This window comes from Rana temporaria, chromosome 4 (assembly GCF_905171775.1).
Source record: "Rana temporaria chromosome 4, aRanTem1.1, whole genome shotgun sequence".
NCBI classification, from domain to species: Eukaryota; Metazoa; Chordata; class Amphibia; order Anura; family Ranidae; genus Rana; species Rana temporaria.
The window spans coordinates 206,865,344-206,879,055 of record NC_053492.1 but is presented as its reverse complement, the minus strand read 5'-3'; the positions used below and the strand labels follow the sequence as shown (position 1 = coordinate 206,879,055).

Here is a 13,712-nt window from a genome sequence, read left to right as displayed (position 1 = left end):
TGGACAACCTTTTTCGCTACTCACAGATCACAACCCGTTGGTGTGGCTAAACCGTGTGGTGGGAGACAATACCCGGCTGCTGCGCTGGAGTTTGGCACTGCAGCCGCTTGACTTTACAATCCACTACCGCCCAGGGAAGCAAAACGGTAACGCCGACGGGTTATGTAGACAAACTGAACTTGAAAAGTGATCTGTGAGTACTTCCCCAGACATCCCCAAGCCGATCCATTGGGATCAGACTGTGTATGCCGGCTTTGTTCTGGGGGAGCATTGTGGCAAACCTAGCCACGATCGTGTCACAGAGCTGAAGAACGGGGAGATGTCATTGTAAACACAACATCTCCCCGTTCTTCCTAGTGACATATCACTAATCAAAAATTTTAGAAATGATCCTGCGCTTAGGATGATAGATAGAATAGGCTGCTGCCCCTCTAATAGAATACCCAAAGAGGGTACTATGGTAATAGAAGAAAGAGGTGGGGGTGTTGGCGCTGCCTAGCCCTGAAGAACACTCTTCAGGGCTAGGCAGCGCCAACACCCCCACCTCCTTCTTCTATTTCTTACATGTTACCGATCGTCTGTTCCCTGTCGTCAGGAACAGTGATCAGTGATGTGTCACAGCAAGCCGCACCCCCTAACAGTTAGAATCACTCCCCAGGTCACAATTAACCCCTTCAGCGCCCCATACAGGTAAACCCCTTCACTGCCAGTGCTATTTTTCCAGTGGGCAAGTGGTTAAATAACAGTGATTGATTCACCACCAATGACTATTTGGTGACATAAATATGTTGCTTCAAATGTACTGTTGCTGAAGCAGTCCAATTAGCTAAGCCCTTATGGATCCTATTTTACATAAAAGTACACACATTTGGCTTTTCTATACAGTGGAACCTCGGATTGCGAGTAAGGCTGTTAACGAGCGTTTCGCAATACGAGCACTGTATTTTTAAAAATCATAACTCTGTTTGCGAGTGTTGTCTCGAAAAACGAGCACGATTCAGGCCAAATCAGTGTGCAGTACCGCGTTTGGCCTGAGGTGGGGGCGCCGGAGCCAAGCAGAGCCGAACGTCACCGATGCACAGAAAGGTTGGCTGACCTCGGCAAATCTCGGGAACAAAGTCTTTCCAAGGTTTGCCGAGGTCATCCGAGGTGTCCTCAGGCCTTTTCTGCCGTTTCCGAGGCTCTCCGGCATCCCACCACCTCTGGTCACATGCGGTATTGCATGCCATTGAAGTCACTGTGGAACAAATTATTTTCATTTCCATTGACTTCAATGGGGAAACTCGCTTTGATATGCGAGTACTTTGGATTACGAGCATTCTCCTGGAACGGATTATACTCGTAATCCGAGGTTCCACTGTACTTGCATATGAACAGACTTTATCCAGTAGAGAAATTCAATTGGATGAAATCATTTCTCTGGCTCAGCAGATCATGGCAGAATAAAAAATGCCCCAGGGTTGGTAGTCAATAGGAGTAAAACATGACAGTGTCTGTGGCCAATGGGAGGAGGAATATGCCCCACTGTTGTGTCAGTGGAGGGAACATTGCTCCATCATTAATGTCACTGGAAGGAATATTGCTCCATTGTTAGTGTCAGTGGAAGAAACACCTACCCATCATAGGTATCACAAGCAAGAGTATTGTTCCATAGTTGGTATCAGTGGGAGAAGTAGTGCCCCATTGTTGATGCCATTGGAAGGAATAGTACCCCCTTGTTGGTATCAGTGGGATGAATGGAACCATATCATTGGTGTCAGAGGGAAGAATAATGCCCTATCAGTATTGGTGGAAGTATATTGCCCCATCAGTGGTGTCAGTGAAAGAAATTGTGCCCCATCATTGTGTCAGTGGCAAGAATAGTGCTCTGTCATTGGTGTCATTGGGAGGAATAGTGTACCATCAATAGGGTCAGTGTAAGGAATTGTGCCCCATTGTTGAGAAAAGTACGAGGTTCCCTTTAAGAGCCGCCAACCGCTGCACACCGGGGGACCCGATGCGTGTGGATGTGCGAGCCAGAACAGGGATTTGTGTGTCTTTGACAGGTAACAAGCTGAGATTAGGAGCACTCCCTTCAGTGGCGTAACTAGAACCTTCAGGGCCCCGATGCAAGAAACCATGACCCCCGGACAGGGCTCTTTTCTCCGAGCCCGGTGGCGGAACAGGAGGGTGGCTGCATATAAAGGAACCGATTTCCCCAGTTCCCCCTGCTTCTCCTCCTCTCCCTCCTGCAGGCATTCAGCGGCTGCAGGAGAAAGATGGAGGCATCGGTTCCTCTATGTCGCTGTTTCTCAATCTTTTTCCAGTCAGGGCACCCTTGAAGTTTACCCCTAGGTGATAGGGGCTACACTGCAAACCCCCCTGCAACTGTGTGCATTGCATGCAGTTGCAGCATAGCGATGATGCATATAAGGGGTTAAAACAGGCGGTCAGTAGGCAACATATTGCCTCTTTACCGGCTGTCAAACGCCTCTGAAAAGCGATCTGAGCATGGATCGCTTTTTGGAGGAACAGCATTTTTTTGCTGGTACTATGAACAATCAAAAAATAAATAAACAAATAGGTTCTGATTGTACACATATAGGGGGTCAGGATTAAAAGCGCATACATAAAATGTGCATACATACATGAGAACACAAACACATATAAAAACACACACATATATATAAATGCACATATAAACTAGTGGCGGCTGGTGCTCAAAATTTTTAGAGGGGTGCAAGTAAACTGAAAAATCAAAAAAAAACATCATTTGCAGCCACTGTGCCCTTCATTCACAGCCACCCTGCCCATCAAAAGCTGCCACAGTGCCCATCAAATGCTGCCACTGTGTCCATCAAAAGCTGCCACTGTGCCCATCAAATGCCGCCACTGTGCCCATCAAATGCTGCCACTGTGCCCATCAAATGCTGCCACTGTGCCCATCAAACTCTGCCACTGTGACATCAAACGCCACCACTGTTCCCATCAAATGCTGCCACTGTGCCCATCAAATGCCACCACTGTGCCCATCAAATGTTGCCACTGTGCCCATCAAATGCTGCCACTGTGTCCATCAAACTCTGCCACTGTGCCATCAAACACCACCACTGTTCCCATCAAATGCTGCCACTGTGCTCATCAAATGCCACCACTGTGCCCATCGAATGCTGCCACTGTGCCCATCAAATGCTGCCACTGTGCCATCAAACACCACCACTGTTCCCATCAAATGCTGCCACTGTGCCCATCAAATGCCGCCACTGTGCCCATCAAATGCTGCCACTGTGCCCATCAAATGCTGCCACTGTGCCCATCAAACTCTGCCACTGTGCCATCAAACGCCACCACTGTTCCCATCAAATGCTGCCACTGTGCCCATCAAACTCTGCCACTGTGCCAAACACTGCCACTGTGCCCAAATTCTGTCACTGTGCCCATTTAAGTGACATAACACCTCGCCACCTGCCAAATGCCCTATGAAGAATCATTCAAAGTGGATTGCTTTTCACGGGATACTGCACGTGCAAATAGGGTTGCCACCTGTTCGCGATTCACCCGGACAGTTCGGGTTTGGACTCATGCGTCCAGGTTTCAGACTGTCTGAGACCCGGACACATTATTCAGACTGGACTAAGTCTCTTCCCTTCCTCTAAGTAAGTATGCTAAGGTAAATCAGGGTTCTTAGAGCACCCATTACATCAGAGCTTCCCTTTACACCAGAGACCACAGTGCTCCCACTTACATCAGAGTCCTTGCCGTACACCTGAGCATTCCTTACATCAGAGTGCCCAGAGTTCTCCCTTACATCAGAGTGCCCAGAGTTCTCCCTTACATCAGAGTGCCCAGAGTTCTCCCTTACATCAGAGTCCCCAGAATTCTCCCTTACATCAGAGTCCCCAGAATTCTCCCTTACATCAGAGTGCCCAGAGTTCCCCCTTTACATCTGAGTCTACAGAGTTCTCCCTTACATCAGAGTCCCCACAATTTCTCCCTTACATCAGAGTCCCCACAATTCTCCCTTACATCAGAGTCCCCCTTTACAGTAAAGGGGGAACTCTGTGGACTCAGATGTAAAGGGGAACTCTGTGGACTCAGGTGTAAAGGGGAAACTCTGTGGACTCAGATGTAAAGGGGAAACTCTGTGGACTCAGATGTAAAGGGGGAACTCTGTGGACTCAGATGTAAAGGGGAAACTCTGTGGTCTCACATGGCTTGTGTGATTAACTTCATATGATTAGAAATTGTATTTAATAGCAACATCTATGCATAGTTTATGCATATTATGAAAAGTAATTGCTGTGCGACTCTGAAGTGTTCGGGTTTGGCTTGAAGAAAAGGTGGCAACCCTAAACCCACTGCAAGTACAAAGCACAGGAAATCCCTAAACACCATCTGCAGGCTGCAGCCTCAATATTTAACTCCTAATAAGCCTAGATTTTTTATTTTTAATAAGCCTGCATCCTCCCGCACAACCCTATGTACTGTACATATCACATGCCCCTAACCCCGACCATACTCTGCACTCGCCGGCTGCACAGCACCCACGTGACATCAGCGTGGAAGCCGACGCAGCTCTTAGCGAGGCCCAGCCCTTTCCGCTCTCCTACGTCACGTGTTCGGAATGTGCGCTTGCGTAGTACGTCGCCGGGATCCGGAAATGGGCTATCTGGCTGGTGCGGCTGCGCCCGGCTGCGCGGACTAAGGAGAGCAGGTGAGACTCGGCGGGGCCCGGCTACGAATCCGATACCATCCTCTACTGTAGTCGTTTTCTCCGGCGCCTGGCACTCATCCGCATGGTGCACGGAGGCCTGTGTGCCCGGTCCGGCCTTATACGTGTGTTGCATTAGCCGGCTGGCTGTGCTCTGTCACCCAGGCCCTCTCTCCCCCCGGCAGCCTAGCCCTGTGCCGGTCTGTAGAAGTCGCTGCCCTGACGAGCGGTGAGCTGAGAGTGGTGCCCAGAGGGGGAAGGGGGGCGCTATGTGAGCAGCAGAGGGTGGCATGTGCCACGTATGGCAGTGCCCAGCCTGAGAATGAATGACATCACACGTCTGCACTGACATCATATGTGTCCCCGCACATGTATACAGTCTATAGCGCCTAGAGTGTGTCAGGAGACAAGGCCAGTGCCCGCCCCTCACAGGGTGACATTCACCTGCATAGTGGGGGGAAGGGGGAGCTCCTGCCATGTGACGTCACTGGTGTAAAGGGTGAGGGGGGGATGGTGGGGTATGTGTGTCTCATTCATCCCATCCACCGGGTGGCACAATGACCTGCCTGTCACCCTGCGTCTACTTTGTTCCCTTTTTCTACAAGTGGGATCATGAGGCTGCCGGTTGAGTCACATGTGACCTGCACACCGGCAGGGGAATGTGGTACACCCAGCACACGTGTGTACAGGCCTGTACCTGACATGTGGGCAAGTGACCAGGCTCCTCATTGCCCAAAACGAATCCATATTGAAAATCTATGAAATGGTTAAAATGAAGCTGGTGCAGAGGCCGGAGAATGGAGGCTTTTGTGTCTGTCGTCAGTGATCAAGGTTAGCCTGTGCTTTATGGCTGGGGAGATCTCTATTTTTTTACGTTTCTTGTTTTCAGGCCCTTTTTTTTTTTTGGCAAAGTTCCTTGTCAGCTTAGATTTCATCACTTGCTGCCTTCACATGTTACAGATGAGCTGCAGTTACTAACTCAGCCCTGTGACTAAGGAAGTTCTGCTAATACTAGTCATTTTACTACATATGGGTATTTGTCAAGTCATTATTCTGTGTTCATTTCCCACCCCCCTCATGCATCGTCATCACACTTTGCACCAGTCATGCCACCAGCTGTTATATTCTCATTAACAATTCTACTGATACACACATGGAAAATGTAACTTTTGTTTGTAATTATTGGAAGCTTTTATATATTCTTATCACTGTGTAAGATTATTGAGCTATTTGCACAGATCAGGGGTGTCGAACACAATTTTATTGTGGGCCGCATCGGCATTATGATTGTCCTCAAAAGGGCCGGTTGTATCTGTAAGATTAGATGTCCGGCGCATCCCCTCCCCTTATATTGGATGTCAAGAGCCACCCCACCATCAGGAGTTGTCCCCTGCTCTCCCTTACATCACAGTGCACCCCCCATTACTTATGCTGCTGCTGGGAAGAAGCTGGATGCATTGCTTAAAAGCAGAAAGTAGGAGGCTGGGGGTGCAAGGGCCACATGAAATGGCCTGGAGCGCCGGATTCGGCCAACGGGCATTGTTTGACACCTATGGCATAGAGCAGGGATATGCAATTAGCGGACCTCCAGCTGTTGCAGAACTACAAGTCCCATGAGGCATAGCACAGCCACAAGAATGACACCCAGAGGCATGATGGGACTTGTAGTTTTTCAACAGCTGGAGGTCCGCTAATTGCATATCCCTGGCATAAAGCAATGTTTCTCAACCTCAGTTACCTCCTATAAGTCATATTTTGGGAATTTTCTTTAGATAAAAATAGCTGCCAAAAATACAATGACATTCATTTAAAGCAGGGATCCTCAAACTACGGCCCTCCAGCTGTTACGGAACTACACATCCCATGAGGCATTGTAAAACTCTGACATTCACAGACATGACTTGGCATGATGGGAATTGTAGTTCCTGAACAACTGGAGGGCCATAGTTTGAAGACCCCTGATTTAAAGCATAACGCTGAGCAACATTTATTTCCCCTCATGCAGTGGGGCTGTACCCACACTGCAAGGGTTAACGGCTAATTTTTGTCTAGGTCAGGGATCTCCAAACTATGGCCCTCCCAGTTTTTCAAGCACTACAATTCCCATCATGTCTGAATGTCAGTTTTACAATGCCTCATGGGACACGTAGTTCTGCAACAGCTGGAGGGCCATAGTTTGGAGATCCTGGTTCAGGGGATTGAGGAACTGAGAGATGCTTGCCTCATTCTCCACACACGACTGCCCTGTGGCATCTGCCCTCCCCCCAGGTCTTGTGCAGTGGCCTGTTCCTGGTGTCATAATGCCCATAGACCTGCTCTGGACATGAGAATGTTAGGAACAGTCCACCACTGGATCGTGTGTGTTTCCAGGTGCAGTGGAGGATCAGGTGAGTATAAGCGTTTTATTTTTATTCCCCTAGACCAGGGATATGCAATTGGCGGTCCTCCAGCTGTTGCAAAACTACACGTCCCATCATGCCTCTATCTCTGGGTGACAAGCTTTTGGCTGTCAGAGTCTTGCAATGCCTCATGGGACTTGTAGTTCTACAACAGCTGGAGGTCCGCTAATTGCATATCTCTGCTCTAGACCATGGGTCTCCAAACTATGGCCCTCCAGTTAAGGAACTACAATTCACATGATGCCTAGTTATGTCTGTAAATGTCAGTTTTGCAATGCCTTATGGGACGTGTAGTTCCGCAACAGCTGGAGGGCTGTAGTTTGCAGCTCCCTGCCCTAGACCAGGAGTCTCCAAACTTTCTCCACAAAGGGCCAGTTTATTGTCCTTCAGATTTTAGGGGGGGCTGGACTGTGGCCAGGGGGAAGAGAAATGTTTGCTGGCATCCGTGAGTGTAAACAGTGGTGCAGCTCTACATAGAAACCAATTGCCTAACAGCTTTTTGGAGTGAAACTGCAGTATATCAAAAATCATTTTTGTTTTTTTCCAATAGTTCATCAGTAGCATTAAAGCGAAGGCAAACCCATTGATTTAATGGGTTAAAAAAAAAGTTACATTTCCAGCATGCCGGGAAGGCCAACTGTCACATTTGGTTGTGTGCACAACCAAGCTGTCAAACCATCCAATGCCTGGTGTCTTAACTGATCACATTTGCAGCACAATGGCAGTTGAAGATCAGAGCCCAAGATGGCAGCTTTATCCACTTAAGCCCCAGACCATTTGGCTGGCCAAAGACCAGAGCACTATTTGCCATTCGGCACTGCATCGCTTTAGCTAACAATTGCGCAGTTGTGAGATGTGGCTCCCAAACAAAATTGACGTCCTTTTCCCACCAATAGAGCTTTATTTTGGTTGTATTTGATTACCTGTGCGGTTTTTATTTTTTGCGCTATAAACAAAAATAGAGAAATTTTGAAACTATTTTTAACTTTTTGCTACAATATCCCCAATTTTTTTTCTCTTAGTTTAGGCCGATATGTAGAATACATATTTTTGGTAAAAAAAAATCGCAATAAGCGTATATTGATTGGTTTGCACAAAAGTTATAGCGTCTACAAAATAGGAGGTCGTTTTATGGCATCTTTATTGTGATTGACGTGATGACAAAAACTTCCCCCCGGCGCATAAGGCGCGTCACGAGTTTCCGAATGAAGCTGAACTGCAAATTGGCTCTATACGGCGCCTGCGCACCGACTTTCGGCTTCTTTCGGAAACTGGTGACGTGCCTTATGCGCCGGGGGAAGTTTTTGTCATCACGTCAATTAGCCTCTGCATAGAAACGCCCACTCACGCAGGAGCCACTACCCGGAAGCCGGGGGGGGGGGGGGGGGGAGCTATACGACGGTATATATAGGGGGAAAAAAACGGCATACTGTCAATGTTGGAAGTGAGCACAATGTAATGTTGGAAAAATGTTTTTAGGGTGAACCTCCGCTTTAAGTGTGTCTTAGGGAATTATTCTGACTGTTAGAGGGAGGAGCTACCATGTCACTTAGCACGGTTCCAGAGAACGGGAACATCCGATCAATGACATGTCGCTTGGCAGAACGGGAATTCCTTGTTTACAAAGACATCCACCTATTCTGCCTTTGCCGACCGCAATCGCGGGCCAGGCCCGGGAACACCAAGTTTAAAGAGACGCCCGTGCCATTGTGTCGACGTATATCGTCATGCGCTGGTCACTAAGCGGTTAAAGGATAAGTTCACCTTTTTTATGACATGTTACGTCTGTATTCAGGGTGTAACATGTTACTGCTGCAGCTTCCGTTGCCCTCACTTCCACCCCGAGTCACCACTGTGACATCAAGCTGGGGATCTTCTCCCCCTGCTGGCTGTCAAAATAAAGAAAATACACGGTGTTGCAAGGCTCCACCAAACTGGCTGCATCCTACATTCAGAGTTCATGGATGTAAAACTACAAGTACCAAAAGCCTTCGCAGCTGTCGGCTTGTAGTTCTCAATGAACTACCAGAGCATTGTTGCGCATTCTAGGTAGTTCATTGATTTCTTTACTGACCTTGAAGCGGTAATAAACCCAAACAAGTATTCTATTGTAGCTAACCAATCATATCTGTTGACTGCATCAGCTTTCTTTTCTTTGGCATTTTCCCCTCTGTTTTCACCTGGTAACCTGGCCAGTAACACATCTGTACAAGAAAGGCACAACTCTGAAGGAATGAACACAGCAGCATTGTCAGGGAGGGGAGTGTTAAATGTATTAGCAGATTTAGATACACTAAAGCCAAACTCCAGCTCACACTTTAGAAGCAGTTACAGCAAACAGTTTGTTTCCCTTTGGAATAAAGATTTTATGTAAACGTTGATCATTTTAACCACTTGAGACCTGCGCTGTAGACAAGACGTCCACAGCGCGGCTCTCAACTGCCGGGTGGACATCCTTTTATTTGCATTCCCCACGTGTGCCGCTGGGGGGGTGTTCAGCTGGGAAAAACTGTGCCTGGCACATTGCTGAGATGCCGATGCGTGTGCCTGGCGGCCGCGATGTCCGCCAGGTACCCATGATCGGCAGGGATGTGGAGCTCTGTGTGTAAACACAGAGCTTCAAGTCAGGGAGAGAGGAGACCGATGCTGTGTCCCTTGTACATAGGGACACAGCATCAGTCACCTCCCCCAGTCAGTCGCCTCCCCCCACAGTAAGAATTGCACCCAGGGAATATATTTAACCCCTTCCCTGCCAGTCACATTTACACAGTAATCAGTGCATTTTTATAGCACTGATCGCTGTATAAATGTGAATGGTCCCAAAATAGTGTCAAGTGTCCGATGTGTCCGCCGCAATATCGCAGGCCTGACAAAAAAGTCGCAGATCGCCACCATTACTAGTAAAAAAATTAAAAATAAAAAAAAATTCGCGCAAGCCAGTCAATATACGCTTATTGCAATTTTTTTTTTTTTTTTTTACAAAAATATGTAAAAGAATATGTATCGGCCTAAACTGAGGAAAAATTTTTTTTTTGAATGGGATATTCTAACAAAAAGTAAAAAATATTGTGTGTGTTTTTTAATTTTTTTTTGTTTATAGCGCAAAAAATAAAAATCGCAGAGATGATCAAATACCACCAAAATAAAGCTCTATTTGTGGGGGGGGGAAATGATAAAAATCTAATTTGGGTACAGTCTTGTATGACCGCGCAATTGTCATTCAAAATGCATCGGCGCTGAAAATTGGTCTGGGCAGAAAGGGGGTTTAAGTGCCCAGTAATGAAGTGGTTAATTGCTAGTGATCCGATTATCGGTGGGGCACTTTGAAGCATTATCGTCTACGTTTGTGCCAGATACCGATATTACAAAAAACAGTTTTGCCAGTGTGATGCTTGCAGCTGCAGGCATCGCCCTGGTATCGTTCTTTAGAGCGTACGGTTGGCTGTTATTATAAGCAGTGGGAAAGGGCACTCGACCGCTGGCTGGCCCGAGGACCCCAACAAAGTCGATGCTTCATTCGGACCTCAAATCTAGTAACCCAGAAGCAATGTCATGACATCACTTTCCACATTATGGCTTCTTAAAGGCGCCAGTCTTAAAAATGTAAAGTATTAAAAACGCAGATTGTGATGTTTTTGAACACTTTCAAGTGCAGCGGAGGGGCTTGGGGTCTGGTAGACCCCTGATCCTTCCATAAAGAGTACCTGTCACAAGGGATGTTTACATTCTTTGTGACAGCAAAAACGGTGATAAAAAGTGTAAACTTTTTTTTCTTTTTTAAATGTACAGAATATTGGCAGGCAATTTTTGCCTGAAAGGTGGCTGAAATATCTGTATTGTATTGGCACCGGAAAAAACATTGGTCGATCCCTATTAATTACCCCTGCCAGTGTTAAGTGGTTTATCTTTTCCATGTAAAGTGATACAATCTGTAAAAAAACTGATTTGCTGGATTACGATATGAAGAGGAGAGAGCAATCCTAAATAAAAGAAACTAATGCAGCCATCGCATCTAAGAATTGATAAGTTGCAATATGTTTGCTTTTGGATTTAGCCCTCGTTCACATTAAACACTGCTTTGAAATTGTGCGCCTTAATGCACAGATGTCTATTGCACCCAAAATCGGCAAAAGTAGTGCAGGGAACTACTTTTGCAAATCGGTGCAGTGCTGCACCAATTGGAACGGTGCCATTGCTGGAAATAGGCTGCAACTTGTCATGCGATTCGACCTGTCAAATCGTATGACAAATCGCTTGAATGAGGGCTTAATACTGCTTTAACTGCTTGTCCACCCACCGGCTCTCGTTCTGGGAGGACATCAAATGATGGCGCCCCAGAATGGCCTCTATTGCGCACGCCTGTGGGTCACATAGCGAGGTGATCGTGGCAGTGACGTGTTGCTAGAACACGTGCGACCCTCCCCCGATCTTTTTAAAGAGCAGAGACTCTTTAACCATGTGATCGACTGTCCAATCGCAGCATGTCACGTGTTAATATAGAAGTGCCGCACATCGGCTCCTTGCCTCACACTGACAGTGTGGTGAGAAGACCTGGGCAGGTAATGGCAGGAAAGCCTCATCAGCACCACCCATCAGTGCGGCGTATTAGTGCAGCGCACATCAGTGAAGGAGAAAAACTACTTGTTTTACAAAATTTTTGGTCCTTTTTATTTTATACAAAAAAAATCCCAGCAGTGATTAAATACCACCAAAAGAAAGCTCTATTTGAAGAAAAATATCAAAATAAATTGGGTACAGCGTTGCATGACTGCGCAATTGTCATTCAAAGTGCGACAGCGCTGAAAGTAAAAAAAAAATGGCCTGAGCAGGAAGGGGTGAAAATGGCCAGTATTGAGGTGTTTAAAATGTAACTGAACCCATGGGTTTAAGTTTTCCAAAACCGTTACATTCAAGGCATGTCACAAGCAACTGTCATCAGTATCTTGTGCTTTCCATCAAACTGTTACCGGGGTTGTGACTTAGTCACATGTGTAGCAGCATTCTTGTAGGGTAAGTTCTCCCTTTGAAGATGTTACACCCATATTTAGGATGTAATATGTTCCGCACCCGCCCTTCCAGGCTGTGACAACAATCAGGGGTTCCTCCCCTCACAGCCGCTGTTACATTTTAATACTTTAATTGTATGAAGTAGAGCTGCACAATCAATCGTTAAAAAAAATCGTGATCTCTAGTCAACCCCCTGACAATCTCCAATGCAGAGTTTGCTGATTCTTTCATATAACAAGTGGAGAGACTTATCAGCTGTCAAAAGAAAATATCGGGCAGTCTGCCAAGTCCTTAACAGGAAACATTGTAACTAACACTTCCTTCTTAGATCAAAGGGTTAAACTTCTGTGTAAAGGAAAAAATCCCAAGTTTGTAACATGATACATTGTAACTTCCTTCTTAGAGCAAACTTCTGTGTGTAAATGCAGGAAGTTTAACCACTTAAAGTCCAAATCTATATCTGACACTTGTTTCCTAAGTTAAAATCAATATTTTTTGCTAGAAAATTGCTTGGAACCCCCAAACATTATATAATTGGCAGAGACCCTAGGGAATAGAATGGCAATTGCTGCAATATTTTATGTCGCTCTGTATTTGCCCAGTTGTGTTTCAAATGCATTTTTTTGGGGGGGGGGGGGGAAATAGACTTCAATGAATACAAATAAATAAATAAAACAGTAAAGTTAGCCCAATTTGTTTTTGTTTTAATGTGAATGATGGTACGCCGCCAGAATCGTGCAGCTCTAGTATGAAGGGGCTGTTTTGGAGTTAGCCTCCAGGTGTTCCACCATAGGAAGCACCTTCCTATGGGGGTGCATAAAGAGGAGGGGTACTCTGTGCATTACCATTGCATAGCACAGGTAAGTATAACCTGTTTTATTTAACAAAAAAACTGAGCTGTTACAGCTGCTTCAAGCAGTTTTATTTCAAAAAGGAAAAAAAGTTTAATCTCTTCAATGCAGGACTGCTTTTTATATTTGGACACATTCTAAAGTAAAACTATATTTTCAGGTAAAATACATTAAAATTAATTTTAGAGCATGCAGGGAGGAGGGAGCCGCTGCTCCTGGGCACAGCATTTGAGTGGGTACTTGGGTAATTATAAGGGGGCGAGGGAGCGATACACATACATAGTTACATAGTAGGTGAGGTTGAAAAAAGACACGGGTCCATCCTATTTGTGTGTGATTACCGTATTTATCGCGGTATAACGTGCTCCCGCGTATACCGCGCACCCCTAAAGTGGCCCCCAATCCTGTGGAAAAATGTTTTTTTTTTTTGTACTTACAGTTTTGGTGTCTTGCGCGGCGGCCTCTTCGTCGGGTGTCCTCTTCGTCGGGTGTCCTCTTCGTCGGGTGTCCTCTTCGTCGGGTGTCCTCTTCGTCGGGTCGGGCGTCCTCCCCGCTCGTTTCCCGCGCCGAGTTTGAATACTGCGCCGACATATACAGAGCGCAGTACACTCGTGTATTGTCGGCAATGCTCAGCTACCCGCGCTGACGTCCTGTACGTCCAGGACGTGAGTGCGGAAGGAGCCGAGACGGCCGACTATACCCGAGTGTACTGCGCTCGGTATATGTCGGCGCAGTATTCAAAACTCGGCGCGGGTATCGGCGTAT

General features: G+C 46.6%; 1 protein-coding gene across 4 annotated transcripts in view; it reads left to right on the top strand.

Moving 5' to 3' along the window:
• The first annotated feature begins 4,597 nt into the window (after positions 1 to 4,597).
• The window catches only part of EIF4G1 (eukaryotic translation initiation factor 4 gamma 1), a 98,223-nt gene continuing 89,108 nt past the window's right edge, over positions 4,598 to 13,712 (top strand). For 3 of the 4 annotated variants that reach the window (XM_040349790.1, XM_040349789.1, XM_040349788.1), the window contains exon 1: positions 4,603 to 4,693. The gene's annotated coding sequence lies outside the window, so the exon portion shown is untranslated. Of the gene's footprint in view, positions 4,694 to 13,712 lie in introns of all 4 variants that reach the window. The other variant, XM_040349791.1, reaches the window with a different exon arrangement.